Raw genomic sequence first — 19,146 nt, 5'->3', positions numbered from 1 at the left:
AAAATATCTAAAGGAGATAATGGACATTTCCCACCATCATAAGATCAAGATGAATACGTCTTCACAATGGAAAGGACAAAAACCTGCCTGGTGATCCTTTACTCAAGGTTCAACAAGCACATCTTTCTTCTTTAGATACAGATAAATCAGAGATGTCTACCAGATTTACTAGATTTACATGGGCCAGACCTGTACAGACAAATGCACAATGTTATGAGTTTTCTATTTTACATGTTCATTTGACTCATATCAAAGAGATGAAGGTGCTTGTTCTTTTGGACAAAGAGTGAAAGAAATTAGACAAAGAAATTCAAAATGGAGAGAGTCTGTTTTGATTTCACTCTCTGAAGGCCAACCAAAGGATTAAAAAAAAAGCTTTGGAAGTGGAAAAAAAAAAAAGATGTTGATAAAATGATCTGTACTTCACAATGTTCAAGTAGAACAGAAATCAGTAATCACCTCATGTACACCCTCATTTTACAGATGAAAAAAAAAAAAGTGAAGTCCCTCAGTCATGTCTGACTGACTCTTTGCGACCCCATAGACTGTAGCCTGCTAGGCTCCTGTCCATGGCATTCTCCAGGCAAGAATACTGGAGTGGGTTGCCATTTCCTTCTACAGACGAAGAAACACAAATATACAGGGATTCATTCAGTTCCAGGTGGAACCAGAAGCATAGCTAGGATTTCTGACATTCTCCTTTTAAGTCTTTTGGCCTTTTATGATTTTGCACACTGAGCTTCATTATGGCAAGAAACTTCTAATTATTTTGCAAAGAGATCTAATCTTCTTCCTTAAAGTATTCCTGAACATAGAGACAACAGAATAAAGTCACAGTCCCAAAGTCAGCCCACCCTCCCCAGGTACCCTTTCCCTCACAAGTTACATCTTGGCTTCTAATTTTGTGCAGTTGTTTCTTCATCTGTTGTATTTCACCTTTGATCATCATAACAAAAGAACTTTTTCATATTCTAAAAGTATAAATTATTTTCAAAGGAAATTATTGAAAATATAACAAAAACATCTCAACAGTTTTGGGCAATGAATAAATATTTCATCTGCTAAAGTACTGGTTAATAAACCAAACATAACTCAGTTCTGTCATATCAGTTTTTTTTCAAGTCATAGAAGTAGGTTTGAGATTTACAGAATTACAGAAACAAAGAAAAAAATTGATAAAACTAAGACAAAATCCAGTTAAAATCCATCTACAATCCATGCTGATGACTTGAAGTTTTGTTTTTTAAAAACCTATTTCAACCTTAAAAGAGGAAATATAGCCAGGTGCTTGCCCTAATCAATTAAGAGACAAGCTAAAACACTCCATCATACCTCAGTTAATATAGTTCCATATGTGTTCACTTTAAGAAAGTATCCGAAATGTTTATTTGTCTATAAATGGATTCTCAAATGAATCTAGCTCCTTTCTTCTCCCATTTTACATTCTGAAATAAATTCTGTTCAAGTAACAAATATTTTTTAAAAGCAAAGAAATATTTCAAGGCTAGGCTTCACAGTACTAATGCATACTTTTTTTTTCCCTTTTAAAACCAATGAGGATTTTTATGTTTAAAATCTGCAAGGTGACAAGAAGGATACTGAAGTTGTCATCAGTGTCAAGACAGAGTCCAAATTTACCGGTAAGAAAAGAAAAGAAAAACATTCAAGACAGCTAATCTGGAAAGATGGATGGAAAATGCCTGCAGGAGATATTCATACCTAACCAAAAAGAAATAATTCAAAAAGAGTTAACTTTCTGAACTGCAAAGAGAGACAAAATTTACTCTCATAACACTCAGAATTATAGGCATAAAAATGGACCATTTTTCCAGGCCTCTCATTTAATAAATGAGGGAATTAAGGTCCAGAGAGGTCTATCAGTGAGCCCTTAGTTACACAGCACTTGGTCCAGAACTTTGGTCTTCTTTGGTCCTGATGTCTTTCGTTACATCTTATCATTTTTCACAATTATTAAATTGAATCTATACAGCATATTTATTAACATTTATATGCAGCACAACACCAGCTCTTGCTCCAAGTCAGACGTCATTCAATTTAAACAAATTATAAAATGTATTTAACAGCCAAATGTGAAAAAAAAAAGTTATTGTTCCTCTGTACATTGTTTCCTTAGCAAAGCAATCTTTGTGAATGGAGATAATGTGCCAATTCTATTTGGCATCAATTTTGCAAATCTATATTAGTTATCAAAGCAAAGATCCTATAATGGTGGGGTGACTGCTGAAAACTTTTACTTAGTTCACAGTTGTGAAAACAGTGAGAGCAAACATTTATCGATTTTTTTAAATGAATGAGATTTTCACTTTAGAAGAGGGGTAATTTTCAACAACTGCACATTTATATGTACACCACAAGACAGAAGCAAAAAATTATTACTATCACATAACTAAGTACACTTATGAGAAAAAAGTTTAAATCTTCAGTCAGTTTGAATAGAAAATGAGCTATTGGCTACTTTTCTCTACATCAATGAAGAACTTTTGTCTCATCCCAGTAAATAGTTTTCAAAGTAACATCTAGGTGTCCCTGATATGAAAGGATATGGAAAGACTCTAAAATACTTCATATAAAATTTCATCTTGAATGCTATCAAAATCATGTCTTATAAATTTCCACAATGTTTTAAACTTTGCTGGAGAAGCTATCAATTCAAAAATATTGCATTCCTTGATATTAAATTATTAAAAATATTAAAATACTAGTTTAATTCTCTTTTACAACTATTTCTATATCAGGCACTCTCGGGAAAGAAAAGGCAACTAATTAACGGAAGGGTGTAACCAAAAGTCCCATATGGGTGTCAAAAAGAAAAAGAAAAAACAAATTTGTGTAGTTCTTTAAGAACTGAGGAAACCATACTACCTTAACTCTGAAAGTGTGATTCCTAAGAAAACAAGGGCCTGACATAAAAATAAGACAGTGTGACAAACAGCAAAAGAGTGAAGCCGAGATAATCACCAATTAAATTGCACTCAGAATGGTAGAGAGGAAAAGGGGTAGAAGAATGGGGTCAATTTTAAAAGATTGTAAGAGAATATCAAAAGGACAAAAGTTGATCAGAACTCAAAATGTTAAGATCAACAGAATCACTTCTACCATTTTAAATGACGGTTCCCAGACACTTCGAAATTCACATCATTCTTTTGCCTCAGCCTAATTCAATAGTATCCATTCATCACTCACACCCACTGGTTTCCTAAAATTGCAAACACCAATGAAGTGTCTTCACTGGACATTGTGATTTAACAAAGGAAACAAGATAATGGCTTAGAAATATTCATTAAAATGTAAAGGAAAATAGTTAAGCCTTAACTTACTTCCACCTAGAAAAATGGCAGAGGACTAATAAATGCAGGAGTTGGTCCTATCTACTCCAAGCGTTATTTCTTAAATATGCACCCACTTAAACAAAGCACTCAAATATTTTAACCCACTGTACCAATCACAAACATGACTCTGAGAAAGCAATTCAAAGTGATTATCCTATGATAACTAAAAATACTACAAAATAAAACTTTTAAAAGGATGGAGAAGAGGCTTTGTAAACACAGCAAATATTAATAAGCCCTCGAAAGAAATGACATTCACGTTCAGAGTGAAAAGAAAGAACAAGAAACTGAATTCAACAATTATTTCTCACCACTCATTCATAGAATTCAGTATTCATTTACCAAATATGGACTAAATGATTATTGAGCACCTACTCTGTGCCAACACAGCTGAATTAAAATAGATAGGAGCCCTGAATTCAGGAATTTTCTAGTTCATTGAAGGAAAACACAAAGAAAATATCACCCAAATAAAAAAAAAATTACAGTTATTACAAACGCTCTGAAGGAAGTATTCACCATAAACTGCAGCATAAAACAAGGGCACGTGACTTGCCCCATGGTGTGGGGGAAGGCAAGTTTCCCAGACAAAGTGATAATTGGGCAGAAATTTGTAGGTGAACAAAGGTGAAGGATTGGAGTTTCAACGCACTACTCTCTTCTGCAAGATTTTCATTGTCTAGCCTTTAGCTTCCAAACTAAGCGTAGAACCCAGACCTCTTCATGGGCAGAAATTGCATTTTCTTCATCGATAGATCTGCAGTACCTGTAGCCCACGGCACAGCGGAAGGTGCAAATCATAATATACCTTAAAACATTTTGTTGAAAAGAACTGAATATAAGCTACAAGTAACGTAGATTACTTCAAGTGTTTTACTTTTCAGAAATATTGTCCACATCTGCCATTGCAGTAAGTTTGATCAAAGCACTTGACATAGTATCTACACACACACACACACACACACACACACACACACACACACACACACACACACACACACACACACACACACACACACACACACACACACACACACACACACACACACACGAAAAGAAGGCTACAGCTTGAGTGGATCCGTGTCCATCTTTTCCAGAGGAAGCCAAGGCCAAAGGGAAGTAGAAGGAGTGGGTGCAGACACTGGTCAAACAGAAGGGGGCATGTGGCACAGGACAGCCAGGGCTGATTCACCTCGCTTCCAAATGGGTCTACAGCTCTTTGTACAAGGAAGAAGCTCAAACGCTCTTTACAAAAGGGGTAAGCGGTCACAGTAATCTAGAGCCTTGCTGACAGGGAGTTGAGGATAAAATGATTACCCAAACCATTAACAGGGCGAGGCTCTGTCATTCACAAAATTACTCCTACATAGTAAGTACCTGTTTCTCCTACAAACTTCAAAGGCCTTGAGAAACCTGAGATGGTTTTTACTTATGATTATACATGTCACCATAGCATGGGATTACCTTGTACTTTTTTGTGGCTTCTCGGTAACTCAAATGGTCAGGAATCTGCCTGCAATGCGGGAGACCCGGGTTTGATCCCTGGGTCGGGAAGATCCCCTGGAGAAGGGCATGGCAACCCACTCCAGTATTCTTGACTGGAGAATCCCATGGACAGAGGAACCTGCCAGGGCTACAGCCCATGGGGTCACAACGAGTTGGATAAGACTGAGTGACGAACACTTTTTTTTCCCCCTGTATATACAAATGTCCATTCTTTTTTCAGATTCTTTTGAAATATAGGTTACTACAGAATACTGAGTAGAGTTCCCTGATGATTACCAATTTTACACACAGCAGTATATGTATATGTTAATCCCAAACTCTTAATTGATCCTCCCACACTCCAAATTTTCCCCTTTGGGGATTACCTTGTCCTTAAACTACCAAAGGGAAAGTAGTTTCCATGGTACACTCCTCTGGTTGTTTCCACGGAAAGAAATAAAGGAAGCTGGAATGTATTATTCTAAGATGTGAATTTCCTCAAAGGGCACCTCCACTCTTTACCTCCAAAGAAAGGAGACTTGCCTTTTGCATGCAGAGTGGCCTGGCCTCTGTCTTTTGGGTGAGCCTCCCCTCTCCAATACTGAAATCAAATCTGAGGTACTCATATCAGAAAACACCTATTTATAAAAGAGGAAAAAAAACAAAGCTTGAAAGGCAACTAGTGAAAGTTTATGCATACTTCTTTGATTCAATATGTTTTCACTGAACATCTGTTATGTACCAAGCACTTCACTAGGTCATTTAATAAAATATCCTAAATTTACTATTACTGTACAGTTTAGACTCCAAAGTTTAAAAACACTGCCAAAGTCACATCCCAATAAGGGAAAAAGTGAACCTTCAAACCCAGATCTGTTTGACACACAGCTAAGCAAGAGAATTTTTTTAAGCTGAGAGGCAAACAACTTGAATCAAAATGGCATAGCTGTGGAATTGTTGCTGTTGCTTAGCAGCTAAGTCATATCCAACTTTTTTGGGCAAATTTAATTCAGATGACCCTTATATCTACTTCTGTGGTCAAGAATCCCTTGGAAGAAATGGAGTAGCGCTCACAGTCAACAAGAGAGTCCGAAATGCAGTCCTTGGATGCAATCTCAAAAACGACAGAATGATCTCTGTTCGGTTCCAAGGCAAATCATTCAATATCACAGTAATCCAAGTCTATGCCCAACCACTATGCCGAAGAAGCTCAAGTTGAATGATTCTATGAAGACCTATAAGACCTTCTATAACAAACATGAAAAAAAGATTTCCTGTTCCTCATAGGGGACTGGAATGCAAAAGTAGGAAGTCAAGAGATACCTGGAGTAACAGGCAAGTTTGACCTTGGAGTACAAAATGAAGCAGGACAAAGGCTAACAGAGTTTTGCTAAGAGAACACACTGGTCATAGCAAACACCCTCTTCCAACAACACAAGAGACGCCTCTACACATGGACATCACCAGATGGTCAATACCAAAATCAGATTGATTATATTCTTCGCAGACAAATATGGAGAAGCTCTATACAGTCAGCAAAAACAAGACCAGGAGCTGACTGTGGCTCAGATCATGAACTCCTTTTATTGCCAAATTCAGACTTAAAGTAGGGAAAGTAGGGAAAACCAATAGGCCATTCATGTATGACCTAAATCAAATCCCTTACGATTATACAGTGGACATGACAAATAGATTCACGGAATTAGATCTGATAGACAGAGTGCCTGAAGAACTATGGATGGAGGTTCGTGACATTCTATACGAGGCAGTGATCAAGACCATCCCCAAGAAAAAGAAATGCAAAAAGGCAAAATGGTTGTCTGAGGAGGCCTTACAAATAGCTGAGAAAAGAAGACAAGTGAAAGCCAAAGGAGAAAAGGAAAGATATACCCATCTGAATGCAGAGTTCCAAAGAATAGCAAAGAGAGATAAGAAAGCCTTCCTCAGGGATCAATGCAAAGAAATAAAGGAAAACAATAGAATGGGAAAGACTAGAGATCTCTTCAAGAAAATTAGAGATACCAAGGGAACATTTCACACAAAGATGAGCACAATAAAGGATAGAAACGGTATGGACCTAACAGAAGCAGATAATATTAAGAAGAGGTGGCAAGAATACACAGAAGAACAATACAAAAAAAGATTTTAATGACTCAGATAACCATGATGGTATGATCACTCACCTAGAGCCAGACATCCTAGAATGCAAAGTCAAGTGGGCCTTAGGAAGCACCACTATGAACAAAGCTAATGGAGATGATGGAATTCCAAATGAGGTATTTCAAATCCTAAATGATGATGCTGTTAAAGTGCTGCACTCAATATGCCAGCAAATGTGAAAAATTCAGCAGTGGCCATAGGACTGGAAAAGGTCAGTTTTCATTCCAATCCCAAAGAAATGCAACACCAAAGAGTATTCAAACTGCAACAAATTTGCACTCATTTCACATGCTAGCAAAATAATGCTCAAAATTCTCCAAGCCAAGCTTCAACAGTATGTGAACCGAGAACTTCCAGATGTATGAGCTGGATTTAGAAAATGCAGAGGAACCAGAGATCAAATTACCAACATCCACTGAATCAAAGAAAAAGCAAGAGAATTTAAGAAAAACATCTACTTCTGCTTCACTGACTATGCTAAATCTTTTGACTTTGTGGATCACAATAAACTGTAGAAAATTCCTAAAGAGATGGGAATACCAGACCACCTTACTTGCCTCCTATGAAACTTGTATGCAGGTTAAGAAGCAACAGTTAGAACTGGACATGGAACAACAGACTGGTTCCAAATTGGGAAAGGAGTACATCAAGACTGTATATTGTCACTGCTTATTTAACTTATATGCAGAGTACATCATGTGAAATGCCAGGCTGGATGAAACACAAGCTGGAATCAAGACTGCCAGGAGAAATATGAATAATCTCAGATATGCAGATGATATCACCTTTATGGCAGAAAGCAAAGAGGAACTTTTGATGAAGAGCCTCCTGATGAAGGTGAAAGAGGAGAGTGAAAAGGCTGGCTTAACACTCAACATTCAAAAAACTGAGATCATGGCATCCGGTCCCGTCACTTTATGGCAAACAGATGGGGAAACAATGGAAACACTGACTTTATTTTCTTGAGCTCCAAAATCACTGCACATGGTAACTCCAGTCATGAAATTAAAAGATGCTTGCTCCTTGGAAGAAAAGCTCTAACAGACCTAGACAGCGTATTAAAAAGCAGAGACACTACTTTGCCAACAAAGGCCCATCTAGTCAAAGCTATGGTTTTTCCAGTAGTTACGTAAGTATGTGCGAGTTGGACCTTAAAGAAGATTGAACACCAAAAAATTGATGCTTTTGGACTGTGGTTTTGGAAAAGACTCTTGAGAGTCCCTTGGACACAAAGGAGATCAAACCAGTCAATCCTAAAGGAATTCAGCCCTGAATATTCATTGGAAGGACTGATGCTGAAGCTGAAGCTGCTCTGGCTACCTGATGTGAAGAGCCAACCCATTAGAAAAGACCCTGATTCTGGGCAAGATTGAAGGCAGGAGAAGGGGCTGACAGAGGATGAGATGTTTGGATGGCATCACCGACTCAATGGATATGAGTTTGAGCAAGCTCCAGGAGATGATGAAGGACAGGGAAGCCTGGCGTGCTGCAGTCCACAGGGTCACAAAGAGTCAGGACATGACTGAGAGATTGAACTTTCTGAACTGGATTGCATCCCACCAAGCTCCTCTGTCCTTGGGATTTCCCAGGGAAGAATACTGGAGTGAGTCGTCATTTCACTCTCCAGGGGATCTTCCCAACTCAGGGACTGAACCAGCATCCTTGCATTGGGAGGCAGATTCTTTATCACTGAGCCACCAGGGAAGCCCAATTGTGGAATAACCACATATAAAGCAACAAAATTGTCTGCTTTCTAAAAAAGAGGAATAGAAACAAATACCAGAGGAGTAGGTGGCATTGCTAGAAACAGTTCAGTCTCTAAGGGAGGCTTCTACAGTCATGATTTAAAGGAAATCTCGCTTATATGCACAGAATTAGAAAAACTAAGCAGAACTGCTTACAAACTGATAAGGCCAACATTAGCACTGCCATATTGAAATACAAACATCAACAGAAAATAACATACTGATTATATTTTAGAAAGACTGGCTGAGAACCTAACAGATCTTCTACTGCCATGGCAACGTAACTAAACTGTAAATACTTGTTTTAGCACCAGTGTGGTATAATGTATAAACAATTTAAAATGTGTGCCATGGAAAAATACAATTAGTAAATTGATGCATTACCCTTTAATTTACATTGTTTAGCCCACTCATTTTGCTTTGGTTAAGAGCCATTATTAGCAGTAAACTCATGAGATTATGTTTGAATTTCTCAGACATGCTCTGACTGAACACGTACTTATGTTAGGAAGCAACAGTTAGCCAATACTTTCTCAGATTAACAGTGATGATAAACAGTAAAATCAAATATAAGATTTTTATTTTAACCTAGATATAATTATTTTATTTAAAGTATAACAGGTAAATAATTCACTAATTGCTTTTCTTACTTTAGACATTAGTCAACATTCACTTCCAGCTAATACACATATACACAGACATTACGTAAAAGGCTTTATGAAAAACAACTAAATTCATTTAACTGGCATTAAACTACAACCAATCAAAAAAGTTTCAACATTTTAACTCCAATTATAAAAGTAAAAAAAAGAATATCACATACAGCCAAAATTACATCATGTATTGCTTTCACACAAAAAATTAAAACAAATAATATAATTATATTATTCTCCACTAATAAACTGTAGACAGATGAGGAGAAGAGGGAAGAGTTATCTAATACTTCACCATATATTCAAGAGCAATCATCTCTTTTGGACACAACTGTGATTCCTTCTCATTTACACATCAATTCGTAAATATCAATTCATGTAGCTGTAAATTCATTTTTGAACCAATCAACTTCCGTCTTCAATAAAGGATAACCAAACTGATTTCTTCTTTTGCTATGCTAGCACACAACTGTGTCATTTAAAAGGAAACAAAGTGACACATTTGATTAGCTATAATTTATTTTAAAGGCACCTACTGAAAAGTTAGCAATTTGCATGCTTCATAAGGTAGGTAAGAGTAAAGAATCAATTTCCACACATACAATATAATTTCACTGAGCTATGTATTTGTCTGTCCAATCCAAAAGCAGAAATGAAAGGCATGTAATCTGAATAGACAATTATATTTTTAAGACTTTCTACAGTTGGTCCTGAAGAATATTCATAAGAATGTCACTGCACAGATGTATGTGGACCCAAAGAGAGTAATTTCTCCTGGAGGATTTCAAATACTCTACTGAAACTTTAAAATGAAACTAAATTCCTCATAAATAAATGTTAGAAAATTTCGATATTTCTAGAACTTAACAGTTCAAGAATTATTTTAAAATCTCGCAATTTCCTGAAGGGGCTTCCCAGGTGGCTCAGTGGTAAAGAATCCACCTGCCAATGCAGGAGACACAGGTTCGATCCTTGGTTTGGGAAGTTCCCTCATGCCATGGAGCAACTGAGCCCGAGTGCCACAACTATCGAGCCTGTGCTCTAGAGCCCAAGCAAGAGCCACAACTATTGAAGCCCACATGCCCTAGGGCCTGTGCTCTGCAACGATAAGCTACTGCAATGAGAAGCCTGTGCAATGCAACAGAAGAGTAGCCCCCATTAGCCACAACTAGAGAAAAGCCTGCACAGCAACGAAGACCCATCACAGCCAAAAATAAACAAATACAATAAAATTATATTTTAAAAAAGAACTTATTCTCACCTCTAGAATTACAGTCACCAAGGATAAAGGTACTACCTCCCATGCAAAAATTATAAATTCAATGGATCACAGAGCTTTTGTAAAGGGCTTCCTAACTTTTTCTGTTATAGGTATGAATGAATGAGAAAGAAGGGCAGTTAAGAGATTTATTCGATATTACTTAGCAAGAAAGTGATAGAATTAGGCCCAGAATCTAGTATTCAAGTAAACCCAAACCACCTAAATGAAATTACATATAAACCAGCCAAAGCCAAACAACCAGTTCTTTTAGAAAAGAGGCCCCTGGCCTTTGATATCCAAACACTTAATCATATTAACATTATCACCAAAGTCTTAAGAAGGCAACTGTTTGATCTGGGAACTGAGAAAGAACAGTTTCTTCCTGGTAGAAAATGTACTAATTAAACACTTGGGCAAGAGTGTAAGAAGGAGAAAGTTAATGTCCTTCCATTGCTTCCTAAAACAGCAAAGACAGCTTCACTTCAGGCGAAATGAGTTTTTAAAACAAATCTAACTCTAAAACAAGCCTCTGAGAACCAAATGATAACATTTTTTAAAAGCATCATCCATTGAAGCCATTTGAAAGTTGATTCTTGACAGAAAGGAATTTTTAGTTTATAACAATTTTTGCATACCAAGGAAAAGCTATTACCATATTTAAGAGGCAAAAATCCACTTCAGCGTTCACCAAGTAGAAAAGCTGAGCACAAATTAATAACTTATCTCTAATCAGAAAATTATTTCAAATGGCTTCTGATAGCTGTTGACAGTTGCCAACCTGCATTACAGATCATTCCAGTAAGCTGGCTATGAAACAGTGTAATTACCAGTGTTAATGATCAGCTGCAGAAATATTCATGGTTCGAAGTGAACTGAAATGCCATCTATGCTGGACCTTCCCAAACATTCCTAGTGAGTATACAACTCACATCACTTCGCGGGGTTACGAAACATCTGGGATAATGTAAGATGCATAGAATTTTCATTTTAAGCACTTAAAACATCCATGCCTGAAAATGTGGGCAAGGTAACTCTGGAAGAGAGTGTCTTGTCTTCACTAAATCCTATTTCTTCCAGAGCACACAGCTTGATTCTAAGGTCCCAAGGGCTGAGAAGCATACACTTGGTATCAATTCTTACATGAGTTTTCAGCAGTTTAACCCTGCACTGACTTCTCATCCACGTCACAGTAATTCTGTTCCACAGAGTCACTGAGGGCTCCAGGCTTCCGGTCCGTTGTGTCCAGCCATCGGCTAAGGGTTCATCCTCCTCAGCATTCAATCACGTGCTCAGGAAACTGCATGGAGGCCATGGAGAGAGTCTCACAGGCAAAGTCTTGGGAGGACATGTCATTTCCATCCACACTCCATTCTCTGGAACTCACAGCCATGATCATGCTGAATGGGCAGGGAGGCTGGAAAATGTCGTCCAGCTGTGAGAGCTGTTAACACACGAAAGTTTCCCACAGCATCTTCTACCACTATTAATACTTTTGGCTTACTGTCAAATTTCATAACTTTGAAATGCTTTAGTTAACCATAGAACTTCAGTTCTCCAGTGCCCTTAGTTAGAAATTAAGGGTGAGAGAAAAACAAATGTAGGTAATTTTAAAGCAGATTTCAGTAATTCCCTAAACTTTCACAGAAAACAACTATTTTGGTCCAGCTGTCCTTCATCCTTCAAATAATACTGAAACATTCACTATGAAAACTGTAACATATTTTAAGTGGACATATTGAAAAAGGAAACAGCTTGGGCATGAAAAATAAAATCTGATTCATCTACTCAGTCACGTTCTTAACACTGTTACAAAGCTACACTTTTACAGCATGATATAAATTCACAGAAAACACATAAAAAAGACTATACCACAGAAACTATCTGAAAAAAATTAGAATGCAGCTTTAGTAGTTTCTTTAAATCATAACATGTTGCAAACAAAGGAATGATTTCTCACCAACCAATAAGAACTTTTTGTTTTTCAATAAGGAGAAAATATTTCTATGAATTCACTCATACTTTCATGCTAAATAAGCCTATTGTGTAAAACAGTTACAGGAGAAGAAGACAGTTTCAAACTCATTCCCAAATTAGTACTATTTCAGTTATACTCCACCCATGTGAACTAACCAACTACAGTCAATGGAAAGCACAGAACAATACAATTGGTTATTTAAGAAGTCTCAAGTACTTGATTTGGAATTCAGAGAAAATGGGAGAAGAGATTCAATGAACTGAATATTCTCTCAAGGTTAGCTTAATACTCTGAGATAAATTATCGAATTTGTGGACCACAACACAAGCAAAATTAGCTTCATGTTTCTTAAACATCTGGCCTATTCTCATCTTTCCAATAAATCATGTATCAGCGTATGCTGCTAAGTCGCTTCAGTCATGTCCGACTCTGCACGACCCCATAGACGGCAGCCAACCAAGCTTCCCCGTCCCTGGGATTCTCCAGGCAAGAACACTGGAGTGGGTTGCCATTGCCTTCTCCAATGCATGAAAGTGAAAAGTGAAAATGAAGTCGCTCAGTCGTGTCTGACTCTTTGCGACCCCACGGGGACTGCAGCCTACGAGGTTCCTCCACCCATGGGAGCTTCCAGGCAAGGGTACTAGAGTGGGGTGCATATGACTGCACTACAAAAGTTAATGCTACCCTTAGAAAACAAACAAGAAATTTAGTCTCCTGTACCCACTGGAGTTTAAGTGGTCTGCTTTCTGAGACAGAGGAGGCATCCACAGCTGTAACCTCCAAACAAAACTACACTGAGACAGACTTCTCTTCGGAATAGGGAGACTGCTATTGGAAAGTTTTGCATATAGAGATACTAAAGAACTGGAAGGGTTTTATTCCATCTCAAATATATTTCATACATAACCCCTGTGGAAGGTAAAAACATATATATTTTTACTTCATGTCACCTTAATTATATAATTTGATTGCTTTCCTCCCCACAGGTAGCAGAGGACACAGAAGAGATATCAGGGCAAAGGAACAGGGCTGCCATGTACAGCAGCATGAAGTACACACTGCACAAGGGCTCTGGGCCAAGAGCTCCCAAGAGAATGCTATTCAGCCTGCACTTTGCTTGGGAATACTTGAACCCTAGCACAGTTTGGCTGGAAGGAAGGGATGCCATTTTCTTACTCTCAAAGATCTATGTAAAACAGATGTGAAAGGCAAGAAGAAAGATGATCAAGAGCATGTATATTTCAAGGAAATGCAGACCTCTGTGATGTCAGGAGTTGAATGTAATGGAAGAACTCTTTAACCCAATATTTATTTCATGCCTTTTTCTATGGAAACTGAATGCTGACCTTGGAACATGGATGCCCCAAATCAAGACTGTATTCCCTGGCCTCCCCTATGCCCAGGAATTATGATATGGTCACCTTCTGGTAACACGGTTCAACAAAACTATCCTGCAGCAGCTTCTGGGCTCCTCCTCTAAGAAGCAGCTGGTAAATGTCCCTTTGCCTTCTTCCTCCTCCATTCTTCCTTCTTTTTGGGAATATGCATACCACTCTGGCCCACCAAGAAGGGATGAGCTGGAAGAGCCTGGGTCCCTGAACATAGAGACCAGACCCTCCCTGAAAAACCAATGTAAAAAGTTATTATGTTTTTTTGTTAATTGCAGCCAAATTATTATGAGAAGGCACTTGAGCTCAGAATACACAAGAGGGGAGAAAGGGGCCCGAAATACACACCTCTTCCCTTGTCCAGATCCCCAATGAATGCAAACTGCTGCCTGAGCTAGACCTTGACAATGAAGTATTAGTAAACGTCTCTTACAATATAAGCATTGGAAAGTACGCTTTGGGAGCAATAATAGGAAGATTTCTAAAGCATTGCTTTTGAAAGGTTCTCCATTAATGATTATATACAACTATTGATGGGATCCATAATAAGGACAGAAATAAGTCAATTATTCTCAAATAATTTGCCTTAAGGAGTATATGGCTTATAACAGGTATACCTAACAAGACACTGCAGACTCTGTTAAGTCTCTCAGAGTTCAATTACTGGCATGAAACTGAACTGGAGTTGACTTTGACTTTTCACGATGATCATTTCTAAAAATGTACTGCACATTTTGTTTCCAAAGGGCGCTCTTTCCTTGGGAACTCTGTGAAAGTATTTCTTTTAATAATTCCCCTCTTTATCTTTCAAACTACTTAACTTCTGAGAAGGAAGAAGGTCACAAATTTTAATATGATTCTTCTTAAAACCTACAACAAAGGACCAAAATACTGACAGTATTCTCTGGCCAAATTCCTGTTGGCACACCTTCAGAGGCAAGATATACATATGTTTTCTCCATGGTTTTAAAAGCATTTCCTATTTACTCAATAATATGATTGCAATTTTTATCAGGAAGACACAAGATTTCTTCAAGAGAGAAAATAGTTGTTAAGATCAATTTATCTATGTATCACTTTCAAAATCTGGGGTAAAAATATTCATTATGTTTCATCAAACTTCTTACATATGGTCAAATTCCCAGATTTTAATATGAATTTCAATTGGTCACAACTGTATAATTCCTTGATGCTTAGACTCTCAACTTCTTAATAACTTCAAATGTAAAATTAGCCTGTTTGTCATCATCAAATTCTCCTTATCTCTTTCCATCAGCATCCAAACATATAGGTATACTCTAGTATACCTAGAATAATTTTTCTGGGCTCCCACCGTATTTCTCTGTTCTACTTCATATGAACATTTCTTGAAAGAATTGCCCATACTCACTATTTCTTCTATTTTTCCTAGCTAGTGTTTTTCCTTTAACCTATTTAAATTGGGCTTCTTATTAATATAATCAACAACTTCCTTGTTCCCAAATCTGATGATCAGTTCTTTCTCCCTATCATAGCTGAACTCTCATTAGCTCTGGACAATTAACTATGTTCTCTTTCTTGCAACACTTCCTTTTCTTAGCTTCCTTGACACTATCCTCTCCCCGAGTTTCTTGTCTGTGTCCCTCCTTAGTTTCAACTACTGAACCCATGTTCTTGTATGACCACTAAATTATGGAATGTTCCAGGGCTCCATCCAACAACTCTTTCTCTCTTCTCTATCTGCATAGATATCATATCATTTATGTCTGGGCTTTAAATGTCACCTTTATTTCAGTGAGCCCCAAATCCATCCTTCCTGCCTTGATCCCCCACTTAAAACTCCAGACTAGAAATCTGACTTCGTATTTGACCATTTCCTACTTCACTCCCAAATCTGTTCTTCCCCAGACTTCTGTATCTTGACCATCTAAACACCTGCTCAGGCCCAGAACTATGGCATCATGATTAATTCCTTTCCTTTCCTCAACCACCCTTTCACATCTGTCTACTATACCATAAGTCTTGCCAACACCACCTTCTGAAGCTGTTCACTTTTCTGCATCTCCTCTTCTCTAACTCCAAGGCAAGCCACCGTCATTCTCCCCCGAATAGCTTTAATGCCTCCATCCAGTCTTCCAGCTTCCTCTTTGTTTCTCCAAATAAGCCACAGTGATGTACTTATAGATCATGTAACTTACATATTTACAAATTATGTAACTTTCCCACTTAAAATCCTTCAATAGTTAGTTAAAATAAAATTCAAATTTTTAAAAATGCCCCACTTGGGGAGTGGGGTTAAGAAGGGGGGTACACATGTATACCCATGGCTGATTCATGTCAATGTACAGCAGAGGCTACTGTAATACTGTAAAGTAGTTAGCCTCCAATCGAAATAAATAAATGAATTTTAAAAAATGCACCACCCGATCTTCTCATGTCGACTCTGCTTTTGTTTACTGTTGTTAACAAAACCCCAAGAACAGTAGCTGATACACAGTATCAGCATCACTATTTATTGAACGAAATAATGTATGGAATCAATATTAAGAGCATGCAGCAGAGGCGAGTTCTATCCTTGGGTCAAGAAGATCCCTTGGAGAAGGAAACAGCAAGCCACTCCAGTATTCTTGCCTGGGAAATCCTATGCACAGAGGAGCCAGAGCCTGGAAGGGTACAGTCCATGGAGTTGTAAAAGAGTCCAACACAACTCAGCGACTAAACAACAACAAAACATATAGTATGCTTATTCAAACACAACTTACATTCACTAGTAGCCAGAAAATTTTGCCACATTTCTTTACTCAGAATCGTAATGTTATCTATCCAGGCATTAGGCTCATTTAACATCAAACCATTTTCTGAGCAAGTAAAAACAATGATATTCACTACATTGACATAACTATTAAATCAGAACTATCCTACATTATACAATTATTCTCACTTCTAAAGTTCTGTGCCACATCATCTAGTCATCTTCCTTCGTAATTTAACAGAATTCTAGTGGAGTAACAGAATCTTCCTTTCTTCACAGAAGGCTCCAACTTAGCAATTCTCAGCCTCCACGTGAAAGCACAAGAATTTTAGATGATCATTTTGAAGCACAGAAAAATTTTGAAAAGACTTACTCATTTTAACAAAGCATAATAAATATGAGATTCTTGTTACATTGTCAGTTTCACCCATTCACACGCGAGAATTCAAGAACAGGATTACGGTTAGAAACCTGGGAACTCAACACTCAAAAAAAAAGATCTATTACAATGTTCACCTTTAAAGAACAACTTCTAGAGAATGAGCAATCAGCTCTACATATCTGTTCTGTAAAGACCTAATAGTTACAATTTTCGATTATAAAGAGACATGAGACACTTACATTAGCAAATATAAGTTATAAAGTAAACATACCATGCTGTTGTTCAGTCGCTAAGCTGTGTCCGACTCTTGGTGAACCCATGGACTGCAGCGTGCCAGGCTTCCCTGTCCTTCACTATCTCCCTGAGTTTGCTCAAACTTATGTACACTGAGTTGGTGATGCCATTCAGCCATCTCATCCTCTGTCACCTCCTTCTTCTCCTGCCCTCAATCTTTCCCAGTCTCATATGTATTACAATGCAAACACTAGGGTTTTTATATTCTTTTAATTAATATTTACTTATTCCCCCTATTAATATCACCCTTGATAAGGTTGTCGCTGTTGTTATTCAGTCGCTAAGTCGTGTCCGACTCTTTGCAACTCCATAAATGCAGCACGCCAGACTTCTCTGTCCATCACTATGCCTCTGAGTTTGCTCACACTCATGTCCTTTGAGTCAGTGAAGGGACGGCTTCTCAACCATCTCATCCTCTGTTACCCCCTTCTCCTCGTGCCCTCAATTTTTACAGCATCAGAATCTTTTCCAATGAGTCAGCTCTTCGCATCAGGTGGCCAAAGCTTTTTGGAAGTCCCTTGCTTTTTCTGTGATCCAGCGAATGCTGGCAATTTGATCTCTGGTTCCTCTGCCTTTTCTAAATCCAGCTTGAACATCTGGAGGTTCTCTGTTAACATACTGCTGAAGCCTAGCTTGAATGATTTTGAGCATTATCTTTTTGGCATGTGAAATGAGTGCAATTGCACGGTAATTTGAACATTTTTTGGCATTGCTTTTCTTTGGGATTGGAATGAAAACTGACCTTTTCCACCCCATGGCCTCTACTGAATTTTCCAAATTTGCTGGCATAATGAGAGCAGGACTTTAACAGCATCATCCTTTAAGACTTGAAATAGTTCAGCTGGAATTCCATTACCTCTACTAGCTTTGTTCATAGTGATGCTTCCTAGGGCCCATTTGACTTCACATTCCAGGATGTCTGGCTCTAGGTGAGTGACCACATCATTGTGGTTAAATGGGTCATTTACAGGTTTTTTTGTATAGTTCTTCTATATTGTTGCCACCTCTTCTTAATCTCTCCTGTTTCTGCTAGGTGCTTGCCATTTTTGTCCTTTATCGTGTCCATCATTGAATGAAACGTTCCCTTGGTATCTCTAATTTTCTTAAAGAGATCTCTAGTCTTTCCCATTCAATTCTTTTCCTCTATTTCTTTGCATTGGTCACTTAGGAAGGCTTTCTTATCTCTCCTTGCTATTCTTTGGAACTCTGCATTCAGTTGGGCATATCTTTCTCCTTGCTTTTTGTTTCTCTTCTTTCCTCAGCCATTTGTAAGGCCCCCTCAAACAACCACTTTGCCTTCTTGCATTTCTTTCTCTTGGAGATGGTTTTGATCACCACCTCCTGTACAATGCAAGAACAGTAGCTGATACGTCCATAGTTCTTCCAGCACTCTGTCTACCAGATCTAGTCCCTTGAGTCTACTCGTCATCTCCACTGTATAATCCAGGTCTTGTTTTTGCTGACTGTGTAGAGCTTCTCCGTCTGCAGCTAAAAAGAATATAATCAATCTGATTTAGGTTCCCTGGTAGCTCAGCTGATAAAGAATCCACCTGCAATGCAGCAGACCCTGGTTTAATTCCTGGGTTGGGAAGATCTGCTGGAGAAGGGATAGGCTACCCACTCCAATATTCTTGGGCTTCCCTGATGGCTTAGCTGCTAAAGAATCCGCCTGCAATGCAAGAGACCTGGGTTCAATTCTTGGGTTGGGAAGATCGCCTGGAG

General features: G+C 38.1%; 1 protein-coding gene across 3 annotated transcripts in view; it reads right to left on the bottom strand.

Moving 5' to 3' along the window:
- PARP8 (poly(ADP-ribose) polymerase family member 8) overlaps positions 1 to 19,146 on the bottom strand; it is a 200,278-nt gene that overhangs the window by 119,180 nt on the left and 61,952 nt on the right. The gene's annotated exons all lie outside the window — the stretch shown is intronic.

The sequence above is a fragment of the Giraffa tippelskirchi genome, chromosome 8 (genome assembly GCF_054371585.1).
Source record: "Giraffa tippelskirchi isolate mGirTip1 chromosome 8, T2T-mGirTip1v1.2.pri, whole genome shotgun sequence".
NCBI classification, from domain to species: domain Eukaryota; kingdom Metazoa; phylum Chordata; class Mammalia; order Artiodactyla; family Giraffidae; genus Giraffa; species Giraffa tippelskirchi.
This window is presented reverse-complemented; position numbering and strand designations above follow the sequence as displayed.